Raw genomic sequence first — 8,038 nt, forward strand, 5'->3', positions numbered from 1 at the left:
ATATGTTATAGTAATTAAATATATAGAAATATAAAAATATATGCAAGATATATTAAAGTAATTAAGATATAATATTAAAAATAAAAAAATTAAATAAAGTTATACCATCTGGATAGGAATTAATATAGTGTATGTAGATGTGATAAACAGACTCTGACTTTCAAGCAGGGCCCAGTCAGTGTGTGTATGAAGTTATACATAGATAAGAAGTGGCTTGATGTCATAACTTTGTAAGTTAACTGTTGTAGTAATATAATGTTATAGTAATTAAATATATAGAAATATAAAAAACAAAAATATGGAAGATATATAAAAGTAATTAAAAATAATATTTAAAATAATTAAGAAAATTAAATAATTTTATTTAATTAATATAGTGGGTGCAAATGTGATAAACAGACTGACTTTCAAGCAGGGCCCAGTTAGTGTGTGTGTGAAGTCATACTTAGATAAGTGGCCTGGTGTCAAACCTCTGTAATGTGATAAACAGACTCAGACTTTTTAGCAGGGCCCAGTTAGTGTATGTGTGAACTTATACATAGATAAGAAGTGGCTTAGTATCACAGCTTTGTAAGTTAATGTAAATAACATCTTAAAAAGTGGTTTGATGTAAACTTTTCAGTAGATTAACATAAAAGGGGTTCCCTGCAAGGAACTCCCAAAATGGTGGTATGAGCTAATAATCCTGTAGATTGACACCTGTTAGAAGGCATTGGCCAGAAAAGGTACTAAAGCTGAGGGCCCCTTGCTGCAGTAGTCGCCCAGACTCCAACATTGATGTGGACTGTCTTCATGCCACTCTGAGCTCTGAACAAAGCCAATCAAGAGGAGCACGCTGACGGGGCCCCCTTAAGCTGTACCCAGGCATGCCAAAAGGATTTGTGAGTAATAAATTGCCTGTGTGATTATTGCAACTAACTCCGTATGGAGCTGTTTTCAGATCCTGAGGTGACAGCACTGGGGCCACGCTCCACTGCCTGAGGGGGCAAAGGGAAGAGGGAGAGGAGAGGAAAGAGGAGAGAGGTGGGGGGAGAAGCAGATGGTCCTTTCTCCCTGTGCCCTGACCCAGAATGGAACCTGGGTTGTCCATACTCCGGGCAGACAGTTTATCCATTGCGTGAACTGTCCAGGGCTATCTATGATTTTTGTTCATGAAACTTTAGGTCTGCAATTCTGGTTGGTCCTGGCACTTTGCAGCTGGCTGCGTCCCTGAAAGATAATGAACGAACGAGGGCCGTGAAGGGTGTGGAGGTCGGAGGTGCACGGGGAGGACCCGAGGGGCGGGGAGAGGCGACGTTTGGGGCTGGGGCGGATGGACTCAGGCGCAGCGCAGTCCGGACGCGCGGTGAGAAAGGAGCCCCGGGACCACAGCTTGGGCTCCAGGTGTTGCCATTGTCCAGGCCATGTGAAGGTGAGGTGCACGGAGTTACTCATGTAGGTGGTGAAGAAAAGTGAAAAAGTGATACAGCGTCAGGTTTTCTTCTTTGCTCATGGGTTCAGGTAGGACTTAGAATTTCCTGTACGTTTTGGTGCAGGGTGTTAATTACGTTTCAGTTGCAATTATATTGTAAGTGCTCTTGTTATTCGTCTTGGGGTTTATTTAAAAGTATTTGACAACTTGCAAGTAGACGGACTGTGCAGTTACTTTTTGTTGTGGATTTCTAAAGGAACCATAAGGAGAGGAAGATACGTAGTTTCTTTCTTTTTTAAAAAAGTTTTTTATATTTTATTTTTTATTTATTCGTTTTAGAGAGGAGAGGGAGAGACAGAGAGGGGGAGACAGAGAGAGAGAAGGGGGAGGAGCTTGAAGCATCAACTCCCATATGTGCCTTGACCAGGCAAACCCAGTGTTTCGACCGGCGACCTCAGCATTTCCAGGTTGACGCTTTATCCACTGAGCCACCACAGGTCAGGCAAACATTTTTTTAAAGATCTTTTTAAATGTATTTGATTTATTCATTTTAGAGAGGAGAGAAAGAGAGAGAGAGAGAGAAGAGGAGGAAGAGAAGGAAGCATCAATTCCTCCCATATCATATGTGCCTTGACCAGGCAAGCCCGGGGTTTCAAACCTGCAACCTCAGGGTTCCAGGTCGATGCTATATCCACTGCACCACCACAGGGCAGAATACGTGGTTTCTATGTGTCACCGCAAGTGTAGAGCAGAACGCAGTCGCCTTTACAGCCGCCGTCCACGCGATGCCCTCACGCTTTCGTGCGGGCATCTCGGGGAATGACACCTTAGTGCAGGTGCGCAGAGAAGGTTCAGCGAGCGGGTCCCCTACGAAGGAGGAATCCACTTTGCTGTTCACGTTAAGTGTTTTCTCTCCTTACAGATAATGTTGAAGGAGATGGGGGGGGTCCTCTTGTCTCTGAAGGAGAGAGGTGTGATTCATCTATTTCCATGATAAATTTTTCTGTTTTTTCTTGCAGTTCTGCTGTGTGTCATTGGGAGCTTCTGTTTCCGAGTTTGTGTGCAGTGCGTGGAAAGCAGGAACTCCCACATCTATCCATCTCAGCAGTAGGAAGCGCTGGTCTTTGTAGTCATGGGTTTTGCCCTCTGCCGTACTAAGTGTTGTATAATGTCCATTTGTATGACGTTCGCATAACACAGGTGGGTTCCAGAGTAGGTTTACACGAAGCAGAAATTGTCCTATTCCTATTTATTAATTACTGTAATATTTTTCATAGAAAGCCCGTCAACCTTTATCCCCCCCCATAGACATTTTCCCACTGTTTCCCTTGGAATCTGCGTGTTCCCTGAGGGTTTTTGCATTTCAGAATGTCTCCCTTGTGGTGGTACCAGTTATGATTTTGAAAAAGTGTCTTTTCTATTGTAGTTTTAAATTTAATGAAGTGTAAATGAATTTATTTTGCTAAGGTAAACGTGGACGAGTGTCCCTGGTTCCTGAGTGTTTTCATGTGAATGAGGCAGAAAAAACTAAAGTCAGGTGTGAGTGGCGGGCCCGTCCCCCAGAGGCTGACCAGCCAGAGCTGAGAAGCGGGGTCAAGAGAAAGGTACCGGGTTGGACCGGAGGAAGTGGGGCCCAGACCCGAGGTTGATGCTTTAAACGGGAAGAGGGAGGATGTCGGTGGATGTGAGGCCAGGTGCTGCCAGGCATGGGCTGTTCTCTCAGGGTCAGAAGTGTACAAGTGAGAGGATCCGCGACCCTGGGGATGTTAGGAGGAATAGAGGGGACTCGAGGGAGGGGTTGGGGGAGGAGATGTAACTGGGCGGGAGAAGCAGAGAAGAATCTCTGGACGGCTTGTGGGGCACACGTTCCACTCCGTGTAAGTGAGCACTTCCAGTGGGAGCCCTTTTCTATTTCAGTGTAGACAGTGTTGAGAAAACAATGGAATTCTTTTTCTAAAAAGATTTTAGTTACTGATTTTAGAGAGAGGAGATAGAGGAGCGGGGAAACATTGATCCACTGTAGTCGCCCAGGATGTGCTTTGATCAGGCAAGTCTGCTTTTTCCAAGGCGACGCCAGCATTCCAGGTCCACGCTTCATTAACTGTGCCACCCCAGGTCAGGCTAATTATTGTTATCATTAATATTAATATTATTATTACTATCATGTAATTATTATTAAAGAGCATGAAAATACTGTGTGTCTTTGGGTAGCATTTTATAACTTCATTAGTATAGATTATCACTGTTCTTGTGAAGCAGATTCCCAGGCTATTTTACCTGTTTTACAATTAATTGGGTCTGAAGAAATATATTATTCACTCAAGAGAGTTTTTGTATAAGTGGAGTATTTATGTTTGACTGTTATTTCTCCTCCAGTGTAGTAAAATTTTTTGTTTGTAATAAATGTTAGTTGAGTGTCATGAGTCATGCAGGTACATAAGCTAGTATGTAGTCGTCATGATCAGTAGATTGACGTAGGTGTAAGTCATGTGAAAGTTGTCAGAGTTTGAAAGGTAAAAAATAGAAGTGAGGTCATGCCAGGAGTTGGCAAAAAATAGTTTTCTGAGTTAAAAGTACACTGATGAGTCAGTAAAATAGTACCATCCATCATAGCACTTGAAATGAGAGTAGGTCTGGAATGCACGCTGTGGTAATAATTCTAAGTATGGTTAGTCATTACGCGTGCTCCATGTAGGGTGTTAGGGGAATACACACTATGGTCAAAGTCTTCATTTTTAATGTGGAATTTTTTTAGAGGGTAAATTCTGGAATCTAATGAAGTAAGATGAAGGATTGGAAGTGATCGTACACAGGTATGAAAGTGATTTCTGTGTAATGAAAAGAAGCAGCAGGCCCTGGCTGGTTGGCTCAGCGGTAGAGCGTCGGCCTGCCATGTGGGGGACCCAGGTTCGATTCCCGGCCAGGGCACATAGGAGAAGCGCCCATTTGCTTCTCCACCCCCCCTCCTTCCTCTCTGTCTCTCTCTTCCCCTCCCGCAGCCAAGGCTCCATTGAAGCAAAGATGGCCCGGGCGCTGGGGATGGCTCCTTGGCCTCTGCCCCAGGTGCTAGAGTGGCTCTTGTTGCAGCAAAGCGACGTCCCAGAGGGGCAGAGTATCGCCCCCTGGTGGGCAGAGCATCGCCCCTGGTGGGCGTGCCAGGTGGATCCCGGTCGGACACATGCGGGAGTCTGTCTGTCTCTCCCCGTTTCCAGCTTCAGAAAAATACAAAAAAAAAAAAAAAAAAAGAAGCAGCAATGGTGAGATGTTTAGTCTGGTTCTGTCCCTGAGTGATTCAGTCTCATACTACGTGAGATGTTCCTCGACTCTTGAGTGTTTTTGGGTGCCTCATCACTGCAGGGCAGTCGATTTGGATTATGGCAAGATGAGAGGTTTTGTGTTTGTTGTTGTTTGTTACATCCACCAAGCGTGAGACCAAACATCGGAGACTTTCAGGGGTTTAGATCTTACTTTATTGGCCAAGTTTAACCTGCACAGGGACAAACTCTCAAGGTGTCCAGAGAAACCGTACCCACAAGGGGCTGCAAATGAGAGTCGCGCCTGGCACTTACAACTAGGTCCTTATATATCCTAAGTGAGCAAGCATTATACAAAAGCAGATGTGGCAATTAGCTATTTGCTAGGGAGGTCACGCACAGCATAGCAACAGGGAAAGGGTTTAGCTCAGTGGAGAATTTCAAACATAAACTTCTGATAAGGGTCTCTGACTCATAGAATGCAGGATATTTGCCCAACTTTGTGCTGAACTCTTTGTTCTCGGCCTCAGAGGGACCTTGTCAGCACTTCTCTGTTCCTGTTTTTCTAAGAGTTAGACTCTGGCGGCCACAGCACACTTCCTTGAACCTAACATTGTTCAGGTTGGGTTTTGAGTATCTATGGAGATATTTAAAGAGAGAAATTGTATTTCAGAATTAGGATTTGAAATGACTTGCTGTTTGTATTCTAGTTTAGACTTCTTGTTGTTTTATGTAGATTAGGGTCTGTGTTTTGAGCACTGTGGATCTTTTGGGCTGAGTCCATCTTTGTTCCAATGAAGGGTTGTGCATTGTAGGTGCTCACGTGCTTCTGGTCTTTCTAGTCAGTGCTTACAAATAACACCCAGCCCTCAGCACTCCTTACAATGCACAATGGCACTATTGTGGATGTGGTTGAATATGCCCTGGGGGCATATTCATCTTTGGTTCAGAAACCTGACATAGGCATCAAATTTCTGGAGAGCAGAGTGATAGGAATGCAGCACTTTTCTTATTTCTGCATTGAAAGTATTTCCTAACTTTACCAGAGATTTAATGTTAGGGTTTGTGAGTGTGTGTGTGTGTGTGTGTGTGTGTGTGTTTAAAGTTGTGTCTTTGAAAAAAATGTAAACATGACAATGCTGTTATTACCTTTACTTACAGGTTTCTAGATAGATGGTATAGTGAGCCATAAAGAGAGCATATGTAATTGAAGTGAATTGAAATGTCTAGGAAGGTGGTTTATTGTTCAGTAGGGTCAGTTTTTAAAGAGTTATAAGCATTCTTGAAAAGCATGTTAGATGTATTGTTTGAGATGGTGAAATAGTTATGTATCTTGAATTTTATTTATAAATTAGAGGTTTTTCTTTATATCCTTACCAATTTTTTTGTGGGGGGCTGCATCGGTTTTGAGAGACGTCCATATCCCTGAATGAAAAAGGTGTGTTAAGTTGCTTTCTGTAATTATGGATTTTTCTCATTTCCATTTTAGGTCTGTGATTTATTATTTGAGTTTTATTATTCTAGATTGTTATGTATTGCATTGAAGTTATATATTTGCATTCATTGGAATGTATTGAAATGAATTTTGGTTCATAATTTGTAGAACCACTTTTTGCTTTTCAATGTAGTGCATGGTATCCAAATATGTTTTGGTTTTGTTTCCATTTTTTTTTTCTGCTGTGTTATAATGTAGCTGGCTCCAGCATTTTGTATTAGTTGTGCATGTCTGTTAACATCCACAGAAAGTGGTTTTTGCAGATAGTAGGATGTAGGGGTGTTTCTCTTTTTCTCACATAGCTGTTTTGACATCAGTTACTTTACGAAGAAAACATTTTCAATGATGTAAAGAGAAACCTTTATGGTATAAGAATAGAGATGAGCTTGCATCCTGTACTGAAGGTTCCATTTGAAGACGTAGGCTATGTATGTCTATTAGTAAGGAAAAAGGTGTTTGTTTATTTTAAAAGTGATGTAGTATACTTTCAACTAGGCTGAGGATCAGGGTTCAGGAATATAGGTTTATTTGTTGTTTTATTTATATTGTAGAGGAACTGAAGCTAGGTGAAAATGATAGATAGCCATGTTCTGTGGTCTCTTAAAAATTGTTTTGAGAAGAAGTGTATTTTTAGATAGGAATCCGTGTTTAATTTTACCAAAGCAAAGGAATATCAGTCTAGAAAGAGAATGCTGGACTGTAGTGTTAAGCCTAATTTGAAGGGACCCAAAATATTGAAGACAGAAACAAGGTCCATCGGTTACACATCAAAGCTTTATTGTCTAGCTTGGCCAAGCGGTGGCTACTCTGACAAATTCTGAAGGAAAGTGCGCACCGGCCCTTTGTTCTACTTAGTTTTTATAATTTTGTAAGTTGGAAGTACAGAAGCAAAAATTGCAATTAGGAGCCCCTTACCACCATTGGTTATAGTCATATATCCTTTAACATGATAGGACCACGTTCAATTTGCAAGCCATACATCCTTTTGGGGAAAACAAAGTTTACAAGCCAACACAATGGTAGAAAGATGTCTCTTTACATATTTAAAGGCATTCCTATATCATCTAGTGTTCATCTGCTATCTCTCTGTCCTGAGTCACATGTGTTTACATAGGAGAGGTAGTTTTGGTGGGGACAAATGCCCGCAAATGGCTCATTGCTATGAGAAAAGGTTTATTTTGGCTTTTCTCTTCCTGTAGCTGGCTAGCCATTCACCCTTTACCCCACAGGCATGGTGGAATGTCTGGGGATCCATGTTTTCCTCCCTTTTGCATTTAAAATACAATGCCAAGGGCCATCCTGACTATGCCAATTACACAGTACAGAGACTATTCTCACAATTTCTCTGCACATCTTAACCCAAATCAACAAAATGTTTCTCAAGCCTCCCAAAATATTAATATTAATTCTTTAGCTTTTGGTACTTTACAACACCTGTGGGTGAAGTGGCTTGGTGGCTCCTCAGTAAAAAAATAGGAGGAAAGATTGTTAGTGACATTCAGAAACAGTTGTGAAAGATTGAATATAGTTGAGTCATGAGGAGAAGTAGAGATCCTGATATGACCAGTCTGGTTCGTCAGAGAGTGATTCAGTGTCCAAGTTGCGAGATGTTCCTTGCCTCTTGGATTTTCTGGGGAATCATCTGAGGCTAAGATCCTATTCAGCCATTTTTGAAGATGGTTTGAAATTGGGTTTTTTTCCTCAGGTATCTGCTTCCAGGTGGGTTGGTAAACCAAGAGAGTCAGAATTTGTGATCTATGATTTCAACTGACCTGCTGTTAGTGTTCTACATTTTATGTGGTGCCATATAGAGTAGGTCTGATATCTGAGTAGCGTTGACCTTTGGGCTGGGTCATTCTTTGCCCTGAGGGAACATCC

The sequence above is a fragment of the Saccopteryx leptura genome, unplaced genomic scaffold (genome assembly GCF_036850995.1).
Source record: "Saccopteryx leptura isolate mSacLep1 unplaced genomic scaffold, mSacLep1_pri_phased_curated manual_scaffold_33, whole genome shotgun sequence".
In the NCBI taxonomy this organism is placed as follows: domain Eukaryota; kingdom Metazoa; phylum Chordata; class Mammalia; order Chiroptera; family Emballonuridae; genus Saccopteryx; species Saccopteryx leptura.